Source organism: Lontra canadensis, unplaced genomic scaffold (assembly GCF_010015895.1).
Source record: "Lontra canadensis isolate GAN:19392208 unplaced genomic scaffold, GSC_riverotter_1.0 scaffold155, whole genome shotgun sequence".
Taxonomy (NCBI): Eukaryota; Metazoa; Chordata; class Mammalia; order Carnivora; family Mustelidae; genus Lontra; species Lontra canadensis.
In genome coordinates this window covers 2459880-2473750 of record NW_022631149.1, presented here as the reverse complement: position 1 = coordinate 2473750, position 13871 = coordinate 2459880, and positions in this window count along the sequence as shown.

Genomic DNA, 13871 nt, shown 5'->3' with positions numbered 1-13871 from the left:
GTTTTGTACATAACCACTGTTTGCCTTGGAGTTTTAAGTTGAATTCATTAGGAAATATTACCAAATCCACAACAAAAGCTAATTTCCAAAAACATTCCCTGTTCAATTATAACAGTTGCAGGAGAATTTTCTCAATGAAGCCATTGAGTTGCTGTGTGATAATGCAAGTCAGGATATCCAGCTTCCATTTAGAGGTTCCCAGAACTGCAATGGTTAAATACAAGAGAGTGAACGAAGTTCCCCATCAATTTAGTAACACACGGGGCATTCAAGCATCATCAAAATAATAAATAAAATAAAATAATAAATAATATCATGAATAACCATTAGAGTTAAAGACCTTATATTTTCACAAGCTTTTGAATATTTGTTCACCAACCTTTTTTGTGCTCCATCAGTTGTAACACGTCATAGCAGGTTCCATTTCAGTTTATCCTACGTATTTTTTCAATTCCTTCAAAAATATTCTCCCCAGAGCAGTTCCCAGAGGACTGTTCATAGATACTTTATTTTTTTTAATTTTTAAAAGATTTTATTTATTTATTTGACAGACAGAAATCACAAGTAGGCAGAGAGGCAGGCGGGGGGCGGGGGGCAGGGGGTGGGGGAAGCAGGCTTGCCGTTGAGCAGGGAGCCTGATGCAGGGCTCGATCCCAGGACCCTGGGATCATGACCTGAGCCGAAGGCAGAGGCTTTAACCCACTGAGTCACCCAGGCGCCCCCAGTCACTTTAAACTCAGCAGCCGCCCACCTCTCAGTCCAGCTCTGCTCAGTCCCGTTATTGCCAATTTCCTGGGATTGGCAAGTATGACATTTTTGACAAGGTTTGTCAGTGTGCAAGTCCTGTTAGGACAGTGTCGGGCAGGTCTTGAGACTCAAAGCTCTCCCAAAGTAAATCATGCTCTCTGGCTGGCTACGCCCCTCAAATCTCTTAAGAAAAGCCCATAGCCCTGTCCCTAGGCATCCCAAAGATGAGCTCATTAGGGAGCTGCCACTGAAAAATGATGGCTATGAAATGATTGGAGATTACCATGAGTAGCCATTTCAGAGCTGAGTCACTAGTGACTAAGTCACACATAAGGGGCTGTAGTGCAAGTACAGGCTTTGGTGCTAACACAGTGCTTCAGTCCATACAATGAAAAGTGGGCTTCCGTTCTGAGTCCAAGTGACCTCCAAGTCCCTTACCCCTGACCCCGATTTAGCAACAAACTGTTACATGGCTTCACAGCATCAGAGTCCGTTGTCTAGGCCACTCAGCATGCAGTGGACACGCAACAGCTAAACCGAAGACATTGAAGGAACTCAAACCACTGTCAAAATACTTCGTAACAAATGTCCGCTATTGGTAGAAAAGCACAAGGTGTGGGCTGGCCTTTATATAGTGATTTCTGCCTTTTCTTTTTGTCAGTTTATTGTCAATAAGTTTAGCTATCGGGTAAGCACTTTATTCATGAGTGAGCACCATGCTTCACTGCATCCAATTCATCAGAAATTTCTCTGCCTCTTATGATCAGAAATGAGAAGCCTCACAACAGTTTATGGACTTGCTAAGAACAATCCCGTCCAGTGGACTCTGCCCATCACAGAAACACAGTGTAAAAAAAACCAAACCAAACCAAACCGAAACCAAAAAACCTCAACCACCAACAACTCAGATTGACTCCTCAAATAAAGAACAACTTAGCCATATTAATAATATCTGATGACTCAGAAAGCTTCAGGACTTAAACTGCAGACTCCAGTCATTCAGTCATTCACCAGGCATGTATTGAGCACCTACTGTATGCCCATTCATTAGTGAGTCCCCATTCACAGATGCCTAAGCTTTGTGGCTTGCCTTAGTTCCTGGTCTAGAGGGGCAGAACAGACACTTGGACACCGATGACGCAGGTGGCAAGTGCTAAAACAAGGATGAACACAGAGCACTATGGGAACACGGGAGAGAGAATGATTAGTGGCGGGGGTGAAGGGAGGGGACTGGTGCCTGAGAAGGTGCCCAGGAGGAGGCATTTCACCCGGATTCTGAAGGATCATTAGTTTACCTAGCAATGAAGGATGGCAAGGGAAGTAGAAGGAGGGAGGTCACCACAGGTGCAGGAAACAGCATGAATAGTACAAGAGGTATGCGTGTGTGGGGGGGGTGTGTGTATGCGCGTGTGTGTGGCGGGGAGAGAATATGTGTACCAGTCCAGGGAATTAAGTGGCTCCAGCATGGGCAGAGTGGCAGATAGGCCTGGAAAGCAGATTGAGGCCATAATTACTACTAATAATAATTAATTATTACTAATAATTATTACTAAGAAAGTCTTCTGCTTCCTTTATAAGCACATATCCCTCTTTGTGCCACCATTCCCTTCCCCTCCCGCCTAGCATGCTGCCTCCCATCCACTTCACCTCCTACCTAAACTCATCAGCTGTACTCATGAAATCATGCATCTACACATCTACCAAATTTATAGGGTACCTTCCGATGTTCCAGTGCCATGTCCCATTGGAACTGTCGCGTACCTGTCCTTGTTTGACACGTGCAACCCAAAGATGGGAGAACTGTCCGTGGGCCCCATCCTGGAGTCTCCCCCATCATCACTCCTGTGCCCCTCCGGGGTAGCGGGGGAGAGGGCTAAGACCTCTGGAAGCCAAGATTCCCCAGCTGCATGCAGTGTCAGCGTTGTGACAGATTCGCCAAGATTCCGTCTCTACTCAGTCATATCCTCTCTCGCCTCCTTCCCTGATCAGCGGGGTTGAAACACGGGATGATGAAGACTGTCGCTCATGAAGTCTCTGGTAAAGACGTGTGCACCTGCAGCCTCCTCTTCGCTCAGGGAGGAGGGCCAGGGCCCTAGGGATGCCACAGAGTGAGCTGCCATCAATGACAAACGACGGCCATGAAACGACAGGAGTGAGGAGGACCCTGCAAGAGATCGTCCTCTCACTGCTGCAGCAAGCAGATTCCCTTGGCGGCTGGAGTTGGCCGCCAAGTCTTTGGGAGGGAGACCTAATTAGCACCAGTGAACAGCGGAGGAAGGAAAAAGCTGAGCCTTCGGGAAAGGACCTGAAGCAAAACTGAGGGAGAGTCTCCTCCCAGCTCTGACACTGAGGCTCTCTTCATGACAAGTATGTGGCCCGGGGGTCCTTGGGACAGGGCCTAGGGCTTCAGTCAACTTCCTGAGCCTTTTCCAGGGGTGCAAACATGTGAGGGTGCTGCCCCCCCCACCCGCCGCAGGAACCTGCAGCCCTCAGGTAAAAGGCCTGGAGCCCAGCGGCCCCTGCTGCTGACGGAAGCCAGGGGAAACGGGGGACCTTGCCTCCGCCGTCCCAAGAGGGTCACCGCACAGGCCCGGCACTGGAGCCCAGGCCCTGTGAGTGGGGCAGATCGTCAGCTCTCCATCCTTCCTGGTCCTGGGCGAGGGGGCATGGCCGAAGACCCCTCTTCCCTCCCAGGCTCCCCTAGCTCGTGGGCTGTCCCAGGCTCGGCTGTCCTCCCCGAACTGAGGCTCACGCAGCCTTCGGGGTGATCTTAACAGCCACACAGACCGCCCGTTCCTCATCCTGGGCTTTCACCTCCTTGACCTCCTCTAGCCTTTTCGACAACCTTACATCGCCTCCTCTTCTCCACCATAGGACCCTACCCTCGCCTTTTTTTTCCCCAATCACCAGAAACGGCCGTGAAACAGTTTCTCCTCCAGCACTACAGTTTGTCAGTCCCGTCAGATACTTCTTCAACCCATTTTCCCTACCAGTTTTCCCTCTTCATCGCCTACCATTTTCTGCCTTTGCCTCCTTACCCGCCTTAGACTCCATCCGCTGACTTTCGTCATAACCACTCTGTGGTGGGCAGAACACTGGCCTGGCCCATCCGGCCACGGTGCCCTCATCCCTGGGACCCCGGGACTCTATTCCGTTACATGGCAAAGGGGAATTCAGGGTGCAGGTAGAATTAGGATTGTTAGTGAGGGGTCTTGTTCCTTTCAGTAGATCCTCTGCATGACAACCAGTGTGATTTTAAAAAGTTATATATATAAAATATAGAATAATATATAAAATATATTCACAAACTATATTATATATTATAGACTATATAAATACATTTTATTATATATCATCCATTTAATATATTAATTATATAATTAATATATAAAAATGTAATTAATATATTAGTATATAATAAATGTATGCTATATTAATATATTATATTTATATTAACAATACATTAAATCATATATTAATCAAATATTGATATATTAATAATATATGATACAGTAATGATATATGATATATTAATACATGATATGTTAATATATAATTAATATGTTATCGATGAATTTATATATTAGATATAATATATAATATATATTTATATAAAAATATATAATATTTATTTATTTATGTTATGTGTGTTCAGAGGGCAGTTCCTTTTCCTTTGAGAACAAAGGCACTGTAGGGGCCGGCAGAGGGCCTGGGTCAACTCTTCCCATAGCTGACTGCTCCTTCTTCCAAGTCTCAGCTCCAATGTCACCTCCTTCAGGAGGCCTGCTCTGACCTCAGGCACTCTCCACGCAGCCGTAGAGCTCTTTCCTTCGTAGGGCCCGTCAGCATCTGAAAAGTACAGACTTGCTCTCTGTCCTTCCCACTGTAAGCTCCGTGAGAACAAGGATGGCGTTTGTTGCGCGGAATACCGTGTCTCCAGCACCAGATACAGAATCACCCACCACCGAGGGGTGGCATGTGATGAGAGAAAAGGGAAGTCCGAGGAGAGAACGAGCCTCCGACTCCGGCTGCCTGCCCTGTCGAGAGATTGCCACTGGGTGGAGCGGTATGACTGTGTTTTGGGGTAGCGACTGGGCTTTGTCACAGGGAAGACAAATCCGGTTTTGTGGTTTGGGGGGTTTTGCTGCTGTCGTTTTCTGTTTGTGTGTTTTTTGGCGACTCTGACCTCAGATCCCATTCCGGGGGGCTTGGCTAGCCAGTGCCTTCAGGAAAGCTATAGTCTTGGGGTCTCCCTTTCCTTCCAGGTTCACAGTAAAAGGTCACGGACCTAGAGCTTCCCTCACCTCTCCTCACCCACCCCCACAAAGCTCAGCCACCATTTTCTCACCTCTGGGCCTCCTATTGACCTTTTTCCCCTCAACTTCATTGAGATACAATTGAAAGAGAGCACTGGGAAAATTCAGGGTCTATAATGGGATGGTTGGATACTGGTATGTATTGGGAAATGATTACATTCACTTAGGTTAACTAACGGGATTAGTTAACACTTTCAATATGTCACATCATGACCACTTTTCCCACTGAGAAGGTTCAAGATCTACTCTCAGCAACTTTCAAGTATATAAGACAGTACATTGCAACCGCAGGACTTACTCGTTTTAGAAAGTTAGAGCTCTTTGATCAATATCTCCCCATTTCCCCTTTGATCAATAGCTCCCCATTTCCCCCACCGCAGCCTCAGCCCCTGCTGACCACCATTCAACTCTGTTCCTATGAGTTTGGCCTTTTTATTTTTTTTTTTAATTTTTAAAAAAGATTTTATTTATTTATTTGACAGAGAGAGAGATCACAAGTAGGCAGGCAAGGAGAGAGGGGGAAGCAGGCTCCCTGCTGAGCAGAGAGCCCAATCCGGGGCTCAATCCCAGGACCCTGAGATCATGACCTGAGCCAAAGCAGAGGCATAACCCACTGAGCCACCCAGGCTCCCGAGTTTGGCCTTTTTAGAGTCCACATACAGGAGAGCGCCTCCAGCATTGGTCCATCTCTGTCTGACTTACTTCACTTAGCATAATGCCCTCAAGGCCCATTCATGTTGTCACAAATGGCAGCATTTCCTTGTTTTCTTTTTAATGGCTAAATAATATTCCATTGTATATTCCACATTTTCTTTATGCATTCATCCATCGACGGACACTTGGACATCGTCAGCTAAGCCTTGGTGTCACTGGGGGCTAGCCCAGCTCTAGGAGCAACACCAAACTAGGGCTTGGTGTTTGGCTGAACATAAGTAATTTCCCAGGACATCAATATCAGACAGGGCAACTCCACGACTGTGATGGATGAAGACAAAAACAAGACGACTCCATACTGTCTGAACCCAGACAAAATATGAGCATTGTCCAAACCACAGAAATGACCGACACACTCTCTCTCTCTCTCGGATAATATGAGTGACCACTCCTTCTTTACCAATGGCAGCTTCTGTTTCCTTCTTGTCTGCCCTCCCCCACCCCAGATAAAATGCACAGAAATAATAATAACAGTAACAACAATCACGGGATTGTCCTGCTTGCAGACAGTGCCCGATCTAGAGTGAAGCACAGCTTCCTTTGACCTTCACCCGAGTCACCCAACCAAAGCTTGGATCCTAGTATAATAAGTCATATAGATACCTCTTTCTTGAGATGCCTCAAAGCTCTCCATGGTGTACATTCTCTCTCACTGCAGCAAGAGATAAACCCAGTTCGGTCAGTACATGTGTATTCCTGGTAGTCTTTGCCCAAAGAGCATCGATATCCACACTAAAATGATTGAGGGCCGTGGGTGCTGACCCACCACCCAGTTTCATTTCAGAAATGCCCAGAAGCAGTTGAAGACAACCTGGAAGAAAAAGCAGCCCCAGCTCCTATGACACAGCATGGTAAATAAAATGACAGAGGCAATCCCAGGTGTGGCAGAGACAAGAGAAAGCCTTCCAGTAGCAACACATCATAATCCCACAATCCATCAGGCAAAGTGTTTTCCATTTATCTTGATCATGCCCCAGTTCCAGACATGACTAGACTCCTGCCTGTTGCTGGTCCTATACCAATACCTGGACACCGCCTTTGCACTTCCCAACAAGGCATTCATCTGAGGCTGAGTTTTCTCTGATTTCTGACTAAGGGTCCAGGGGAGATGGGGCCAAACTTCAAACTGGTTAAATACAGAACTCAACATAATTTGCTTATGGCTTTAGTGTCAGGAGAAAATTGCAATTAGTGCTTATGTGGGAGCCCTCTTATAGCTACTTTTTTTTCTAAGTAGGCTCCATCACCAGTGCAGAGCCCAACACGGGGCTCGAACTCACGATCCTGAGATCAAGACCTGAGCAGAGATCAAGAGTTGGATGCTTCACCGACGGAGCCACTCAGGCACCCCTGTAGCTATTTTTAAAATGCTTTATAGGGACAGAGACATCGTGTTTTGTGACTTCCCCAAGTATGTTCTCAGTTGTTTCTGAAGATATGTTTGATTCCAAACCATGCTAACCCATTGAGGTTGTGGAATAGGCGGTGTAGCTAAAGCATCTGACACTAGGGATGCCTGGGTGGCTCAGTGGGTTAAACATCTGCCTTTGACTCAGGTCATGATCCCAGGATCCTGGGATCAAGCCCTGCATTAGGAATCTCTGCTCAGTAGGGAGCCTGGTTCTCCTCTTCCCTCTGCCCCTCAACTCTCCCTTCTGCTCGTGCTCTCTCACTCTCTCTCTCAAAATAAATAAAATCTTTAAAGTATCTGACACTAATCTTATTCTCAGGGAGTGTACACACTGACTGGGGAGGTAGCAAATCGTTGGCAAACAGAGCAAGAACACGGGCACAGAAGACGATGCGAAATCACATGGTTCTTCAAATGCCATCTGAACTCGTCCCATAAATGCAGGAGGAATTCTCCTAGCAAGAGCTCACGGCAGGCCGGGTGAGTCTAGGAAGGAGGAACACAATTGGATCTAAATACAATTTAGATCCAAGGGTTTGGGGGAGGAAGAAGAATTTTATGCTTTAATTTATCTCTAGTATAAATAGAAGTGGGATAACTAATTAATTTTGAGGGGATTGTACAGGCTCCTTTAGGACAAGTGGAGCCAACGTGGGATATGCTAGAAATGTTCGCTTTTTATTGAAATCCCAGCTCCTGGGAAATGCCGCCAAGCAGCTATCTGCACATTTCATCAAATATCAATTTTCCTTACATTTGGAAAAATCATAGACTCAGAAGCATGCAAAGGCCTACGATTTTTTATCTGAAGTGACTGCCAGGGAGAATTCCTCTATCCCTGACATCCGCCAGCTCCCACCTGTCCCAGATGACTGATATTCATCCTCACCGTCATCATTTCTTGTCACCAAGTTTTACTTTAGCAATTCTAATAGATATGTAGTCTTATGCTTATTTTTATTTATAACATTTCACATACTTTGTTCTCATGCAGTTCTCTGTAGCTTCATATTTTCAACATGTTCTACACAAGATTCCATGTAGTGTGGTTTTGAAAATGTCTTTCTGACTGCAGTATAATTTTCTTTTTTTGGTCTTATTTCCTTTTTTTTTGATTGAAGTATAATTAACAATGTCATTTGCTTTTCAGGTGTACCACATATTGATTCAATAATTCTGTACAGTGGGGCACCTGGCTGGCTCAGTAGGTAGAGCATTCAACTCTTGATCTCGGGGTTGTGAGTTCAAGCCCCACACTAGGTGTAGAGATTACTTAAAAATAAATTAATTAAATCATTCTATACATTATTCGGTGCTCGCCACCATAAATGTTGTCACCATCTGTCACCATACCATGTTACTACAATACGATTGACTATATTCCCTAGGCTGTACTTTCATCTCAGTTTCTTACTTGTTTTATAACTCGAAGAATGTGATTTTCTTTAGTTATACTAATGGAGTACCTTTAGAGAAACAAAAGTGAAAGCTCTTCCTTCCAGCATGGTAGTTGACATCACTTTTAGTTATCTTTTTTTTTAAATTTTATTTAATTGTGGTAAGAACACCACATGCAATCTACCTCCTCAACTTTCTTTTTTTTATGTTCAATTAGCCAGCATATAGTACATCATTAGTTTTTGATGTAGCACTCAATGATTCATTAGTTGTGTCTGACACCCAAGGCTCATCACCACATGTGCCCTCCTTAATGCCTATCACCCGGATACCCCATGTCCCACCGCCCTCCCCTCTGTAATCTTCAGTTTGTCTCCCGGATTCCAGAGTCTCTCATAGTTTGTCTCCCTCTCTGATTTCCTCCCATTCCGTTTTCCCGCCCTTCCCCTGTGGTCCTCCATGCTTTTCCTTATGTTCCACATATGAGTGAAACCCTACAATTGTCTTTCTCTGCTTGACTTATTTCACTCAGCATAATCACTTCCAGTTCCATCCATATCAATGCAATTTTCAACTTTCTAATTGTACAATACATTATTGTCAGCTATAGGTGCAACGTTGTACACATAATTTCTAGGGTTTGTTCATCTTGCTTAATGGAAACTTTCTGCCCAGTGATTAGTAACTTCTCATTTCCCTCTACCCCCAGCTAGCAACCCCAGCTCATGGCAACCATGCCATGAATTTGACTATTTTAGATACCTCATATAAATGGAATCATGGTGTTCATCTTTGGAGCTGGCTTATTTCATTTCGCATAATGTCCCCAAAGTTCATCCATGTTGTTGCATTCTGAAGAATTTCTTTCCTTTTCTTTTCTTGTTTTTTTTTTTGAGGTTGAACAGTATTCAGTGTATGTTATATACCACATTTTCTTTATCCATGCACCTACTCTCCGTGTTTTTACTATTAATGTCATTCTTGATCTATGTTTTTATCTTACTTTCTTGGGTTATAGTCCACATGAGAAAGAAAAGGAGGAGATGTGTGTTTGTCACTTTCAGTATGTATGTCTTGTTTTCTCCACAATATTTGAACTGCTTAACACATCCCCCAACTGTGAAAATCAGATCCTATTTGGCTACATAGCTAACAAGAGTTTTTGACTTTTTAAATTTATTACTGAAAGGTGCATTCATTCCTACTGTTAAGGTTTTGCTTCTCCTATCAGTATAGGACACTTACGTTATGCTGTAGATGCAGCATGCTTCCCACTTTGTTTTTAATGACTATAAATATATATGCAAAGAAAAAAGACTAGGAAAGATAGTGGCAATTCCTGGGTAGTAGGGTTCTAGGTAATTTTAATTTTCTTCTTTGTACCTTCTAATTTTAATTTTTTAGAACAAGTCTATATTACTTTTAAAATGGGAAAAATATATCATTAAGGGAAACCAAATACAATATACAGGGAAAAGCATATTTCATAGTAAGCATAAACTAATGCTTATTGAAACTAAAAGATAAAATATTTGCACATTTTATACATTTTCCTTTTTTGTTGTTGTAAAACATAGGGTCATCAATGTACAGAAACCTATTGCATTTCTATACACTGATAATGAAGCAGCAGAAAAAGAAATCAAGGAATTGATTTTGTCTACAATTGTATCTTAAAACCGTTAGATACCTAGGAATAAACCTAACCAAAGAGATAAAAGATCCATACTCTGAAAACTATGGAACACTTATGAAAGAAATTGGAGAGGACACAAAGAAATGGAAAAGCATTCCATGCTCATGGATTGGAAGAACAAGCACTGTTAAAATGTCTATACTACCCAAAACAATCTACACATGTAATATAATCCTTATCAAAATACTACCAGCATTTTTCACAGAGCTAGAACAAACAATTGTAAAATCTGTATGGAACCACAGAAGACCTTGAATAATCAAAGCAATCCTAAAAAAGAAAACCAAACCTGGAGGCATCACAATTCAACTTCAAGCTGTATGACAAAGCTGTAGCCATCAAGACAGTATGGTACCAGCACAAAAACACACATAAATCAATGGAACAGAATAGAGAGCCCAGAAATGGACCCTCAACTCTATGGTCAACTAATCTTTGACAAAATAGGAAGGAACATCCAATGAAGAAAAGACAGTCTTTTCAAAAAACGGTCTTGTCAAAACTGGACAGCAACATGCAGAAGAATGAAACTGGACCACTTTCTTACACCACACACAAAAATAAATTCCAAATGGATGAAAGATCTCAATGTGAGACAGGAATCTATCAAAATCCTAGAGGAGAACACAAGCAGCAAACTTTCTGATCTCAGTCACAGCAACTTCTTTTTTTTTTTTTGGTTAATTATTTGTATTAATATATAATGTGTTATTTGTCCCAGGGGTACAGGTCTGTGAATCTTCAGGCTTACACACTTCACAGCACTCACCATAGCACATGCCCTCCCCAGTGTCCATAACCCAACCACCCTCTCCACCCCCAGCAACCCTGAGTTTGTTTTGTGCGATTAAGAGTCTCTTATGGTTTGTCTCCCTCCAGAATCCCATCTTGTTTCATTTTGTCCTTCCCTACCCACCACACCCTCCACCCTGCCTCTCAAATTCCGCATATCAGTGCGATCATATGATAATTGTCTTTCTCTGACTGACTTATTTCGTTCAGCTTAATACCCTCTACCTCCATTCATGTAGTTGCAAACGGCAAGATTTCATTTCCTTTGATGGCTGCATAGTATTCCATTGTATATATATATACCACTTCTTCTTTATCCATTCATCTGCCAATGGACATCTAGGTTTTTTTCATAGTTTGATTATTGTGGACATTGCTGCTATAAACATTCCGATGCACGTGCCCCTTTGGATCACTACATTTGTATCTTTAGGGTAAATACCCAGTAGTGTGATTGCTAGGTTGTAGTGTAGCTCTATTTTCAACTTTTTGAGGAACCTCCATGCTATTTTCCAGAGTGGCTGCACCAGCTTGCATTCTGACAAACAGTGTAGGAGAATTCCCCTTTCTCCACATCCTCACCAACATCTGTTGTTTCCTGACTTGTTAATTTTAGCCATTCTGACTGGTATGAGGTAGTATCTCACTGTGGTTTTGATTGGTGTTTCCCTGATGCCGAGTGATGCTGAGCACTTTTTCATGTGTCTGTTGGCCATTTGAATGTCCTCTTTGCAGAAATGTCTGTTCATGTCTTCTGCCCATTTCTTGATTGGATTATTTGTTCTTTAGGTGTTGAGTTTGATCAGTTCTTTATAGATTTTGGATACTAGCCCTTTATCTGATATGTCATTTGCAAATATCTTCTCCCATTCTGTCAGTTGTCTTTTGGTTTTGTTGACTGTTTCCTTTGCTGTGTAAAAGCTTTTGATTTTGATGAAGTCCCAATAGTTCATTTTTGCCCTTGCTTCCCTTGCCTTTGGCGATGCTTCTTGGAAGTAGTTGCTGTGGTTGAGGTCGAAGAGGTTGCTGCCTGTGTTCTCAAGGATTTTGATGGATTCCTGTCTCATATTGAGGTCTTTCACCCACTTTGAGTCTATTTTTGTGTGTGGTGTAAGGAAATGGTTCAGTTTCATTCTTCTGCATGTGGCTGTCCAATTTTCTCAACACCGTTTGTTGAAGACTGTCATTTTTCTGTTGGACATTCTTTCCTGCTTTGTTGAAGATTAGTTGACCATAGAGTTGAGAGTCTATTTCTGGGCTCTCTGTTCTGTTCTATTGATCTATGTGTCTGTTTTTGTGCCAGTACCATACTGTCTTGATGATGACAGCTTTGTAATAGAGCTTGAAGTCTGGAATTGTGATGCCACTAACTTTGCCTTTCTTTTTCAACATTGCTCTGGCTATTTGGGGTCTTTTCTGGTTCCATATAAATTTTGGGATTATTTGTTCCATTTCTTTGAAAAAAATGGATGGTATTTTGATAGGGATTTCATTAAATGTGTAGATTGCTTTAGGTAGCATAAACATTTTCACAATATTTGTTCTCCCAATCCATAAGCATAGAATGTTTTTCCACTTCTTTGTGTCTTCCTCAATTTCTTTCACGAGTACTTTATAGTTTTCTGAGTACAGATTCTTTGCCTCTTTGGTTAGGTTTATCAGGTATCTTATGGTTTTGGGTGCAATTGTAAATGGGATCGACTCCTTAATTTCTTTTTCTTTTGTCTTGCTGTTGGTGTGTAAAGATGCAACTGATTTCTGTGCTCTTCTGTCTTGCTGTTGGTATATAGAAATGCAACTGGTTTCTGTGCATTGATTTTATATCCTGACACTTTACTGAATTCCTGTATGAGTTCTAGCAGTTTTGGAGTGGAGCTTTTTTTTCCACATAAAGTATCATATCATCTGCAAAGAGTGAGAGTTTGACTTCTTTGCCAATTCGGATGCCTTTTATTTCTTTTTGTTGTCTTGATTGCTGAGGCTAGGACTTCTAGTGCTATGTTGAATAGCAATGGTGACAGTGGACAGCCCTCCCATGTTCCTGACCTTAGGGGAAAAGCTCTCAGTTTTTCCCCATTGAGAATGATATTCACTGTGGGTTTTTCATAGATGGCTTTGATGATATTGAAGAATGTACCCTCTATCCCTATACTGTGAAGAGTTTTGATTAAGAAAGGATGCTGTACTTTGTCAAATGCTTTTTTCAGCATCTAATGAGAGTATCAGATGGTTCTTGTTTTTTCTTTTATTAATGTAGTGTATCACATGGATTGATTTGTGGATGTTGAACCAGCCTTGCAGCCCAGAAATAAATCCCACTTTGTCATGGTGAATAATCCTTTTAAGTACTGTTGGATCCTATTGGCTAGTATTTTGGTGAGAATTTTCACATCTGTGTTCATCAAGGATATTGGTCTATAACTCTCCTTTTTGATCGAGTCTTTGTCTGGTTTGGGGATTAAGGTAATGCTGGCCTCATAAAAAGAGTTTGGGAATTTTCCTTCCATTTCTATTTTTTGGAACAGTTTCAGGAGAAGAGGTATTAATTCTTCTTTAAATGTTTGGTAGAATTGCCCCGGGAAGCCGTCTGGCCCTGGGATCTTTTTGGGGAGGTTTTTGATGACGGCTTCAATCTTCTTACTGGTTATGGGTCTGTTCAGGCTTTCTATTTCTTCCTGGTTCAGTTTTGGTAGTTTATATATCTCTAGGAATGCATCTATTTCTTCCAGATTGTCAAATTTGCTGGCGTATAGTTGTTCATAATATGTTCTTATAATTGTTTGTATTTCTTTGGTGT